Below are 13,199 nucleotides of genomic sequence, written 5' to 3'. Positions count from 1 at the left end.
TAAGGCATTGGAAAATGTCAAGTGAACAATGCTGAAATGGAGATGGGGGCTGGGGGGAGGAAAAGATAAATACAAGGAAAAAGAAAATGTTCTTTTCCATGACATAAAAACAAGTACAATATGAATAAAAGGGAAAACATAATGAAGCTGTGATGTACACTGTATACTTAGAGGTTAAAGCAGACATCCAGAAGACAAACATCTCAAACTCTTATCTACTTCAGCTCATAAAATTTCCCATGAACTGTATTACTCACTAATCTTTACAAGCATGCAGAGTGGTTACTGAGAATGCCGTCCAAATACCCATTACAGTAAAAGAACATAAACAATGTTGCATATCTGACTACAATATCATTTTCTTTCCACATAAGAAGCTTGTGTCAAAAAAAATCATGTCACTTGCCAGCCTAGGGACTAGGCAATTGAGAAAATAAAGTACCTCACTCATTAATTTTATCATGTTATTTATACTGGTAATATAATGCTAATAAAAATGTTACTAACAAAATCATCTCAGGCCTAGGACTTCACAGGAATTAATTAACCTAACAGTGCACAAAGAAAGAAGGCCCAAGAAAGCTCACAGAGCGATTCTCACTATCCAAATTAACTTAAATTGAAATAACTAGCATATATTGGGCTACATTCTGTTCCCACTTGGAAGAATGTAAACATGTGGACATTAAATTGCATTATCCTGAGTAAAAAATTTAACCTATCATTTTAAACTTGGCAATTAAAGGATTGAAAGTAAGAACAAACTGAAAAAACACACAATTCTGGCTTCACAAGCCTTCCCTCAACAGCTGAGTGCAGTTAACTGAGGATGCATACTCTCCTACCTCGCTAGTTATCATCTCTGCATCCTCTGAAAATGTACTATCATGGCCAGCTACATCTTCTGTCCAGAAATCTTCCCATCTGTGCCATCAGGCTTGCAAAGAAACGAAATGTGAGACAGAGAGAGCTTGGTCAGCTGGAAAAGGAGGGCATTTCATGTTGCCCTGCACTGATCCTATCCGCATGCTGAAAACAACGTGGATGGCCTTACGAAGGAAGCTTTACCTACACCTGGGAGGGGAAGGGAAGGGGTCTGTTAATCAATCATAGTGAAGTTTGGAAGAGGCAAAAAGGTAGGAAAACAAAGAGATGAGTGGTGAAGTCTTTCAGTGCTTTGATTATTTTCTACTTAAAAGCATAAAAAGAGCAGTATTTTCTAGGGAAGCTTATTCATGAATAGCAGACATAATACTCTTTCAATTTTCAAACTTTAATGGGCAAAATGAATTTACACCAATGACTGACAAGTAAATATAAATATGTTGCTAATAAAAATGTAAGTGATGCAATGAGGGTGCAGTAGTAGCAGTCACCAATGCACAGTGACTTGCCTCAGTTGGTCCACTGAACACAATTTAGTACTGAACATTAATACAGAAAAAAAGTTAGATTAATATACTAAAATATAAGGTTGCAGACTTGCTAAAAGGTAGTAAACGTAGGAAATGTTTATAAAATGGTGTGGAATTGTATTCTAGAAAGCAGGGACTCCAAAAGAGACTTGGAGGCTAGAGATAGCAAGGACTGTTGATCATATGTGTATCCAAAATGGTTATTATGACCTTTGACTTAGTAAACAAGGTCAGTATAGAGATTATCTTTACTGAACTGAACTAAGGCTCAGCTGTGGATGTCCACCTCCTTAAGAATTCCCATTTCTGTTTCACTGACACTAATGTCAGACTTGAATCTAAATCAGTGAGGTGATTAGACTCCACTTTCTCCTCTTTTGTCATGGAAAAGAGCCTCAAAACTAAAAGAGTTGGGTTTTTTCCAGAGATGATTTCCCTTTTGATCACAACACTGGGGGATTCAGCCCCATTTCAGTGAAACAAATTATCCAAACAAATCGTGGTGCCGAAGTACCTCATGCTGTGAGTGCAACTATCCTTTCTGTGACAATAACCAATTTAAACTGGTATTCCTCTTTAAAAAGATCCTAAAAAGACAAGCAGATCTTCAGAAGATCCTGGGAATTAGCATTTTGGAAGAGATGTTAACTGTACTTTCTTTCACAGAACACAAGCAGCCACCAAAATCACTACTGTAGACAAGACCTGAAGAGAAACTATAACACAGTGGTTGCTGGCGAGAAGTTCTGCATTCAGACTCCATATATTCTATCATAAAAGAATCTTGAAAACCTTTCTTGAGAAAATGTAATACTTCCTCAATCTGTGGCAGAACTTTCAGCTCAAAAGGGACAAAGACCTTTGACTAGGAGAAAGTACAATCCTAGTCAGATCCTACTGAGTTATAATCTGTTAAAAAGTAGCCACTCACCTTCTTTCTGCTTGCTTCCGTCAGGAAAATTATGACAGCCTCTGAAACTAATGTTTGAGCTGTAACAGCAGTTCACCTGTGTCATTACTAAAGAAGCAAGCAGAGCGTGTATTTACTGGTAACCAATGTTCAGGTTCTGAACACAGCAGAAAGGCCATAACAAGAAGTGAGACCAACTAGTCTTGGTTCCATTGAACCTAGTATCTCACAGGTCTCTCAAATGAAATATCCACAGTTCAGCAGAAGTACAGGAAAAAGATAAGGGTGAGTAAAAAGCTAACTGTGGAAAAAAGAAACACACCCAAAAGGTTCCTGCTCCTGGAAGAGCATTGCGAACCAGTGCTTATTTTTATACACACTAACAGCGTTAGGCTTCTGTCTGTATCCTGAAAGTAAAGCTGCCTTAAAACAATCAGGTCTAGAGAAAGGAATGGGGGACACCCAGCGAGCTGCACAGCCAACAAGACTGAAGAGATTCACAAGGTCCTGGGGCAGGCTGTTGGCTCCGAAGATCTTTGAATCAGAAGGTTTACAGGAACTCTCCCAAGTGGAAAAGCAATGTTGACAGACAGACATTAGGCAACCAAAGACGAGGAGGATTTGTATTTCACCTCTTTATGCTTTTCAGCCTAAGCGAGAACAAGAAAAGTCATGGCTGAAACTTGGAGATGCAGATCTGGGGCCAGATGTACCTTCTCCAAAGCAGAGAAAGATCTGAGGAAGTTGAAAACCCAAAGAAAAGAATCTACCAATACCTTGTCCCATAGATGGAAGCTTCAGGAGAAATACCAAAATGTGAGCCAAGGACCACAAAAGGACAGGGCAGTCCTCTTACCAGACAGAGTAAGAAAGCAAGCGGTTTGAGGAGCTCACTATCTCCTGAAAGAAAATTAAGAAAAAATATTAATTAAGAGAAGAATAAAGTATTGGGACTCAGGAGCTCCTCTGTAAACAGGGCCAAGAGATCATTGACAAAACTACTTAATCTTGAGCAAAGACAGTTTACAAGAACACAATGGTGCAAAACGTCATGTCTTACGTACCGCATTTTAGGCATGAAGCATGATGAAGCATCTATATGCTCTACAGCTAAGGCTAAAAAGATTTTAATGATACTAAGTAAATGCATTGATTTGGAGAATGAAGGGACACTGTACTGGGAATAATACCCCCAAAGTTTGCCCTATATTCTGTCAGCTTGATTTTTAGTCTACATAACATTATTTTAAAAGCTGTCAATCTAATATTGTAAATATACTTAAGAGTATATCTTTTATTGATCCCTGATAGGTTAAATGCACCCATTAACGCAGTGGATGGTAGCGATAGGATGCATTTGTCAGAAGGATTACATGCACGCTGTGCCAGGACACGTCACCTAACACCATTCTGTGAGCACTGTGAAACTTCACCGTAACAGGGTGAGGGGACTGCAGAAAAATCGCTTTCAAACAGAATTTAATGGAGTCTGTAGATTCCACAGCAGGATCTGGCTTTTCTGATCCCAGATACTCTATGTATTTTTATGATTTAAAACACTGTAGAAATTAAACATTAGCTGTCAAAAATTTTATTGCAGGAATAAATATCCTCTGTCGTTTTAGGAATTTTTGTATTTTTTTTAAGCCAACCATACTAATCACTATTGTCTGAACTGATAGCTACTGGCAATGGCAAAGCTCATCACCTGTAAGCTCCCTTGCCACTGTTCTTTTGGGAAAACTATCTTAAGACAAACAGATGTTTCTGCTGTTTTAAACCAACAGGAAATGGACTGACTTTCTCCCTTTTCCTTTCCTAGAAACAAATACTAGCAAACAAAAATCCTAGCACAGCTGTACTCAACACTTTCCTTATAACAATATGTCTGTGTGGGAGGCAGGCAACGAGTGGGAACAAACAGGCCAGGGGAAGTGAAATGTAGCATGCAGAAGATGAACACAAAGAATTCATTGAAAAGTCTGTGAGTGGATTATTACACCGTAATGTTGATACACTAGCAGGGTAATAACAGTGTGATGTACAAGACTTTGCTTTAAGATACGATCTGAATCCTATCTCAACTGGTAACGTACAAAACTGAATCAATTATCAGCTGGCAGTCTCAATCCCTTCCAAGTGATGTTCAAATCATCAGAAAGCTTCATTAGTCTGAACAGACTGCAGGTTTGGTGGCCGAGTTGCAGCCTTATCTTTAAGAAAATGTCTTTAGGTTAAGCCTCAGAAATTAAGTAATATAGGGAAATGCAGAATTCTTGCTGTCTTTGTGTAGATAAACCAAACACTTCCATTTTCACTGCTGACAAACTGGCACCTTTTACTTGCACTAGGTTTACATAAAAAAGGGAAAATGCCATTGAAGTTACTGCATTGCAGCCTCAATCATTATAGGAGAAGAAAACTTGAAGAAAACCATGAGATAAAACATTGCAGCAAACCTGGTTTTAATTGTTTTATGTGGGAATTACGACATTTTAAAGTCATGAAAAGCTTCAGAATAGAAAAAGGCAACTTTTGAAAGAGTGCTTCTGCTGTGGAATTCTTGCACCAAAACACAAATGCATGCTGCCATCTAATGGCCTAAATCAGCCGTTTCCAGCTGAAAAATTAAATTGCTAATCTGAACAATCACTCGCATTACTCTTAGGACTATTCTTTCTTTCCCTAAATTTTAACTCTCTGAAATCCGTATCTGTTGTTCAGAATGAAATTACAGTGTATTTAAGGAGGTATAACCTATTCTAACCAAACTCTTACTTTCTATTTCCAAGTAGTTTCTAATATTTCTTCCAAAAGGGTTTTTGTCCATTTGTCCAAAAGACTGGGAGGAGGGCAAGGAATACAGAAGGGAGTTTTCGCAAAATCAGTCAGTAAACATCTTTATCATTACACCTCTTAATCCATAAAATGCAAATTTTAAGGACAAAACTTTGCAACGCTGACTGGAAATGCAGGCAAAGCACCTCCAACTCCGTCTGGCCTTTTTAGGGGAGGGATGTTGTACCCTATGGCTGAAGTCTGAAGCCGACAACTGTAGCAAGATAAAAATCCCAGTGCCACCCCACACTGCTCCTGACCAAGGGGTTTATTCTCCTGTGACTAACTCAGCTTACCGCAACAGGCTTCAGAACTGAGGATCCACTTCACCTGGGGAGCGAGGGCACTGGTGTCCACAGCCTAACAGCTTCCTGCAGCAAAATACTACTTTGTTCAATCAAAAGCATTTCAGTACTTGCATGCCTGCCTCTCCTTAGAACTGTTATTACCCAGATATGTCCCTAAAGAGTTTGTTCTTCTGATATTCTTCTCTCCCTCTTCTCTCTGGGGAGAGATTTTTATCTTTTTCCAGTCCTTCCACTGTGATAGTCAGATGACTCCCACTATAGCACTCATAAAATTATTACAAATCAACATTCTTAGGATTATTTCTCAGAGTAGGATTCAGATGCCTAAATTTAGGTATTTAGTTAATGTGTAGAAACTAAGTTGCTATTACAGTGAAGCTCTGCAGAGATCCATACGAAATGTAGACATCCTAGTTTACGGCATGACAAACAGCATTCTAGACTAGTGACTGCTCTGACTAGACCTTCCACTGGTTATAATGGGAGACTGGGTTTCTAGTGCACAGGCAGAGGCTACTTGAGAGGCATCTGAGCTTGGATCTGAATCCCACCAGCACTGTAAAGAACAGCATCTAGCTGCCTAAACACAAGCACACAGTACCATCTGAGACACAGTCATGTACCTAAGACATCCGCGTGATGTGACACAGGACTGATCCATGAAAAGCACAAGTTTCCCACGGATAGCTGGAGTCCTGGTGGATTATATGAAATGGTATGATGACTGAACACCGCTTTTAGGGATTCCTTCAATTGCCTAAACTTAGGTACGCGGGGCCATTTGAAATGCTTTAGGGTATCTTGCCTGGCCTTCAGCTGCCACTCTAGTAAAGGTCTCCTCTAGGTCTTCTGCCAAATCCACTGGTCCCATGTGGATGTCTCAAAGATCCTACAATGTCTCAAGTGGCACTAGAGGCCTACGTTTAGGCAACTTAGTGTCCTCACATCTGCCACAGTACATATGCTTGGGGAAAAAAAAACTGCTTTGTACACAGCTGTGCATAAAATCCTCCTCTGTTGCAGAAAGCTTCAATAACTGGAATTCAGCAACAGATAATAGGCTAGAGTCATGAAAAGACTCCACGGAGTAATCTGAACTTTACCTTTTCCAGGCTACTGGCTGATCTAATCAATACTAGATCAAAGTCTTTCAGATCCAACAACCCTTTACATTATGCACTGGACTATTTGTGCCTCAAATGGATGAGGCTTTCCATGCAGAGAGAGGTCTCCTGCTAGAAGGTAAACGGGGTACTCAGGCAGCGCAGAAGGACTTCTAAAGGCCAGGACAATTTCAGACTTCATTCTCTTTCTCTAAATTAGATAACTGGGTTGTATAATTGTAAGTGTACTTCTGGAGACAGTCTCAACAGATTTTACATTGTCTCCTGCAGTGCAACCCACTCACTTCAAAATTTGGCTTCTACAGCTGTTCTTCTGGCTACATTTTCCTTTTTTTCCCCATAGGACTATATAACTTCTGTGAAACAAATGAAGTTGGGTGAGGACTTAGATTGCATTGCTAAGCACTCATGTCAAGTAACACTAGCCTCAAATCTGTTCCCTTTGATGCACATATTTAATCTTTAACTCAGCATTCATAGAAGAAACAAACTTTTCATTGTATTCCATTCTTTCACCATATAATCTTTTATTAATCTGATCTGACAATTTTAGTAATTTATCCAATAATCACACAGTTTATTCTATTTTTGATCATTAGATTGGAGAACGTTAGTCCACTATGAAGCTAGCAGTTGCGGATGTAATCGGCCAAAGACTGGTCCTCAAACTTCTTTTTACTATACCTCATTTTTAAAGTGCCGATTCAGTATTTATGGCACTGATCCACGGGGCTGATATACATAATTTCAGGAGCAGCTAAGCCTAAGCAAACAGTCCCATGTAGCAACTCAGTACCCAGCAGGGGAGCTACCTACCCAGTAGGCAGGAACTACATGCCCATGTCGGGTGATGCCCTGTGGCCAGACAGCTTGGCTGGCTCCAGAAGAGGCACGAATATGCTGCTTCTCTATTTCTCTGAGTCTGGTCTTGCAAACAGCACTGTAAAGAAGCATTCACCACCACCAAAGAAATTTGCGCTCAGAATGACAGGGCTGTGAAGAAAAAGAAGAGGAGGAACGGTCTGTGCACTCTCCCCCATGCAGTAAGGAGAAAGGTGATAGTCTTCTCCTTAGTCTGTAGTATACAATATATATGCAGGAAGAAACAACCATATACAAAATTAACATGAAGGCTCAGTGCAGCAGAAACTGTCAAAGTGCACAGCAGCTTTAGTTTATCCCAGGGACACTATCACTTTGCGTGACATGCTTATAAAACTATCACACCATCCAAATTCCTCAAAACCACGCAAGAAACTGCTTTAATTACTTTATTTCCATTCTTTAGCTTGTCATTGTTTTGTATTTTCTTTGTTCCTATACTTCACAAGTGGTTTTAATTTTGAAAGGTTTTTTTTTTTAATAAAGGTTTTTCAAGCTCTCTAGATTGTGGTGAGACACATTTTTAAGGAATTTTATATAACAAGCAAATAACTTCTGAATTCTCCCAAAAAACAAGGGTTGAGTTTTGTGATCTCTTTAACACTACTTTCCATACTAAAACATCAAAAGCTGCTGTTCAGTTTCTAGTGGTTTTATTTCTTGGCTGAAAACACTTAGTTTAGGTAAGTCTGTAAGATATCATTCCTGTTTTGTCACTTACAGACATTCTATAACTGAAAATACTGCAGGACAATTAAACTTCAGGAATGACTCTCTTTAATTCTAATTGAAGAAAAAATAACTTATAATAAAACAAACCAGCATTCAATGGTGATAAGGCAAGCTGGATGACCCTGTGGTCAGAACGAATATCTTATTTTGTTGTTTAATTGCTCTAATTTGAATAGCCATGTTTTTAATTTTTTCACATGGTTTAAGCCAACTGCATATTCAGGGATGTGAGGGAGTACAGGTTCTAGCATTGGCTACAGATATGAGTAGTATGCACGTTTCATCCTCAGCTCTGCTAATATTTCTCAAACCTGACCCGCCGTTTCAAGGCTTGGCCTCTTCTGAGTAGCGTGCCAGTTCTACTGAATCGTGCCAAATGGTGTGCTGACAAATGCGCAACCTAAATCTGTTAGCAAACAGTCCCTGAAAGCATCAGCACCTCCTTCCCCAGAGTCAGTCTGTAAAGCTCTTAGATATAAGAAGCCATGCAAAATGCAATGTTCACCATTTTTAGCTTTTCTGTAATGTATATTGTTTGAACTGAAAGGTCCTCACATGCCTTTGTTGCAAAATTGCTCAAAACTCCAACTTGTTAGGCTTTAAATAGGTAGTATACAACTGGTAAATTTGGAGTGCCAAAACATTTTTTTCCTTCATTATAGTCTCTGTTAGTAATATAGAAACCTTTGTTAAATAAAAAGTTGTCTAACATGGCTGGATTCAAGTTGACAGCTTTTTTAAAAGCTCTGCCTTATCAGAGGCCATCAAGCTTTGTAGTACCAAACTTGCATGGATTTTACTTGAATAAAGAAAATCCAGAGAGGACTCCCAAGCTGTCTCATTAGAGTGAGATGAAAAAAGTTTGAAGTTCTTATCTATATTGTGAAATGAACTGCAGAATACAGGTAAGCAACCTACCAGAGACCTAAGCTGATAACTTCACATGATTTAGTTCAGCATCACACAGACTTTATCAGCTCTGGTCAAGATGCAGTGTAATGGCAACAACCCAGTGCTGTTAACAATCTAGCGAGTACTGCATTCACTAGCTTGAGTGAAGAGCCAGGTTAAGACATCCATACCTCATCCACTCCCAAGCTGGACTGTATTTTATCTACTTAACTACCCCTAAGAAGGGAGCAGACTTGCCCCGCACTTCCTAACTTAGCACAGGAAGAGACTTACAAGGCTAACACCTTACCCTGGTGTTACACACTGCCTTAAATGCCTTACCCTCTGCCATGCTAAGAGTTTTGCATTTGCAATTCTGTAGCCTGCCTTCCACTTGCAGCTCTGTAACCCTTCACCTAAGCTGCCTGGCCAGTGTTTTCCAGAGTTTCTCTAGCTGTATTTTTCCCTTGCTGTTCTCCCCATGCTGTTATTCTCCAGGCCCTTCACCTGCAAATACCAGTATGTTGACAGTGTTGTATCTATACTGTACCATGGCCCTTCTCTCCTCTGCCCTTTTCCTACCCCTTGGCAGTAGCTTTTGGTATACATTACAGAGCCCAATAACATGCATGCACAAAGCTCAACAAGCAGCCAGCATTCAACACCTGCCCTGATGCAGCACTACCAGCATCATAAGCAGGAACAAGCAACAGGGAGCTTGAGCAGGTCCTGATGAAAAACACAGAATTACTATGGGAAAGTGTTATGGGGAACACTTGTTGCATGGGAAAGGACACCCAGAGGAAGATGCTCATCTGGGAGACCCCACCACTTCCCTTCCAAGCTGGCCACTGGGAAAACTTCCCCCTTTCTCTTTTTTCCCCTCTCACTTGTCCGCTTTCCTTTTTTCCATGAAAGTAACTTTCACCTTCAATATCAATTTATGCCATCAGCTACAGACCTTGCCAATGGATCTTTGCATCTTGCATGTAAACCTGTTTCAACATCCTCTGTGCAACAGACTGCTCATATAAATACACTGTACTGCACGTGAGAGTGTAGCTCTCCACATGCTTAAATCAACCTGACCTGCCCCTAACTTCCAAACACACATTCCTGCCCCCTCTCCGGTGAGGACACAAGCTCCTGTGTGACTAGGTGAGGAGGTGTTTAAGGATAGTTTTAAGTCTAGGAGTAACTTCTCCCTTCCTCTCCCCCCCAAAATTGATTCACCTTACATGGAAGCTGGCCCTCAACTTTGCATACAAATAGCAGCTCTTAGACCACATTTCCATGAGTTACTGAAAAGGATCTTTTGTGCCACTTGAAACACTAGACTTAACTGGTCTGAAGATATGTCCTGGGATGAACTTAATACTTCATTTTTTCTTCAAGTCACTCATCTTGCCAGAATCGAAGTTTCTTAACACAATCTCCTAATCTTAATCTGTATCTTAACATATTTGAAAAGCACATTTTTTTAAACGGAGATCAGTAAAGGGAATTTAGTCACAGTATAAAAGACAAAACCAGCTTCCAACTTATTTAGCATATTTTGTATCTGTTTTAACAACAGATAATAATCTACAGTCAAAAACTGATGAAAATGAAAAATACTTATTACAGCATATTACCTGCGTTATTTTTCAAATCTTATTTTTAAACAGTCTATATGGTCTGCATTTACTTGGGAACTCCAACAACACTTCTATTCTACTACCCAACTGCTAAAAATCAGCAAATTAATGCTAAATACAGCATGGCAGTAGAAGATAATAAATGCAACATATCATACCACGGGAACATAATGCAGCACTACAGCATGTGCTTCACATTTGGGACTTCGCTCGCTGTTATAACAGATCCAGAATCTGTCTCCAGACTTCCCTCCGGTGAGGGTGGGTAGGAGGTGCGCAGCGATCCCGACAGGCAGAGCGCAGCACATTGAGGAGCCAGTGTCCCACGTCGGGGGACAGTGCAGCCAGCCTGAGCCGGCACGGGCTGCGCTGTGCTGCAGGGCCAGTGCCCAGTGTGGCTCGCAGGATGGGGCTGTGCTGAACAAACTCTTCAGCCGCAGGACAGACTCGCTGCAAGAGAGGGGCCCACAAGCAGTTCCCCTCGGTACCACCTGCGTGGTCTTGCCTTTATCTAACAGCACAGCAAGAAGTTCTCACGTGAACATCGTTTCTGTTTTGACTATAGCAATGACAGAGTTGTTTCCTTGTAAGAAAATCCTGTAAAAGCGTGAATGACTGAGAAGGGGAGGGTATCTATCTGCTGCGGCCGAGGTCTGCATGGCATGCGGCACATGGGTTGCAGTCCTGTTCGATGCTACACTGCTTGGGGCTCCCAGCATCTAAAGGTGTGGAAGATTATCTGCGCTATTCTCTTCTTATACCATCAGCTCTAATAAACAGCATTTCAAATGACACCTTACAGAGTCTAAGTGCCTTTCTTACTGGGATCATAACAGACCAGCACCTCCCAATGCAAAACAAGGCGACGAACGATTATTTCCAACACAGGAGTAGTCCCAAAACAGTACTATATGGCATCATTCCTCTGTTTCCTCTTTACTCTGGTATTCGTGTGTGAGCTGGTATATGCACAGGGGGTATGCATTTATGCAGATAGACAGGCAGATCTAGTTATCTACTACTCAGTTTTAGTTATTTATCAATTTACTAACTACGGTATTATTAGCCACCCTGCATGGGCAACTGCACTCAAATAAGCACAGTGAAGCAGGCAAGCAGAGATTCTGGCCTTCTCTCCCACCCTGCCTGTTTGTTCTGTGATCAGAAAAATCAAATGCCCTTGGCTACCTGATGCGCCCAGAGAAATAAAGCTCATGTACCATTTTACCCTAACATGGGAACATGGTTCCCATGAAAGATAGTTCCCAAAGAAGCAAACTTACAGATTGCACTAGACATGCTAATTATTTTCTATGAAAAGAAATAAAATCTTAAGTTAGCAACTGGTAAGTGTTTCAGGGTTCTGCTTCCACAAATACATTTCAGTAACTAAGTTCACATTCCAGAATTCCCCATTTTATGTTTTTTACTAGCTTGCATTTTTTCCAGCCTAGCCTTTTTATCTGTTAGTCAAACTAATCTCATTATAAAAGCAATTCAAATAAATGTAGGATTTCTAAATATCAACAAAACTCACTTCAGGCACCATAGTTTACTTTTTAAACCATGACATACATAAGCGGAGACTCAGGTCAGCAGTGACTAGAAACACAACAGAAGTAATACAATAATCAGGCGCTGTTCTGTAGAGTAACGAGTGTTCTTCCAGGTTATTTTTGTTTGTTTGTCCTTTACAGTTCTAGGTATTGCTGCTATTTAAAAAAAAAAAAAAATCAGAATGAAATGTTAAAACCCTAAAGTTATCATGATTTAAAAATCTGGGGAAAAGTAAAATAAGATTAAGTCAACTGAAATATTTTCGTTAGGTGATTCTGAAATGCTGCATTTTCATTAAACTCCTTAATTTTTAAACATTGCTGTAAATTCAATTTCTAATAAAAGAGTAATTTTGAACCAAAACACTTCTTCAGAGTTCATAACCTCGTTCTTTTTGATAAACATGAGATGCATAAAAATTAATAGGAAATCTATTAAGCAAACCTTTATAAGAAAGGCAACATTTTTCACTGATAAAACATGCTATTAGAAATTCCTGTCCTGTTTTGTTTTTTTCTTATTTTACAGATTACACTTGGTATCACTTTTGGAGCTCCAAAAGACCTGATCTAATACAGTTCCTCTGCAGAAAAATAAGGAAAAATGGGAAGAAAACCTATCTCGCAGAAATAATTGTTGGGATTGCAAATTAATACATATATTACCTTAAGTTTCTCTCAGACTGTTGCATCAGATACAAATTACATTTAATTCAGCTAGAACAGTTTTTTCTATCTGTACTGAAATTGTACAAATACCAAAGATGAAAATGTTTCAAAAATTTAGAACATATTGAAGAATAAAATATTTGGATGGTCAGTTAAGAAAACTGCTCCATCCCCTTAAATTTTAAAATTTTTTAATCTTTAAGAATTTGATAGTTTAAAAACAAAATTTTGAATACC

General features: G+C 39.5%; 1 protein-coding gene across 6 annotated transcripts in view; it reads right to left on the bottom strand.

Moving 5' to 3' along the window:
• Positions 1-13,199, bottom strand: part of STAU2 (staufen double-stranded RNA binding protein 2) — a 178,013-nt gene that overhangs the window by 135,792 nt on the left and 29,022 nt on the right. The gene's annotated exons all lie outside the window — the stretch shown is intronic.

Source organism: Aptenodytes patagonicus, chromosome 2 (assembly GCF_965638725.1).
Source record: "Aptenodytes patagonicus chromosome 2, bAptPat1.pri.cur, whole genome shotgun sequence".
Classification (NCBI taxonomy): domain Eukaryota; kingdom Metazoa; phylum Chordata; class Aves; order Sphenisciformes; family Spheniscidae; genus Aptenodytes; species Aptenodytes patagonicus.
This window is presented reverse-complemented; position numbering and strand designations above follow the sequence as displayed.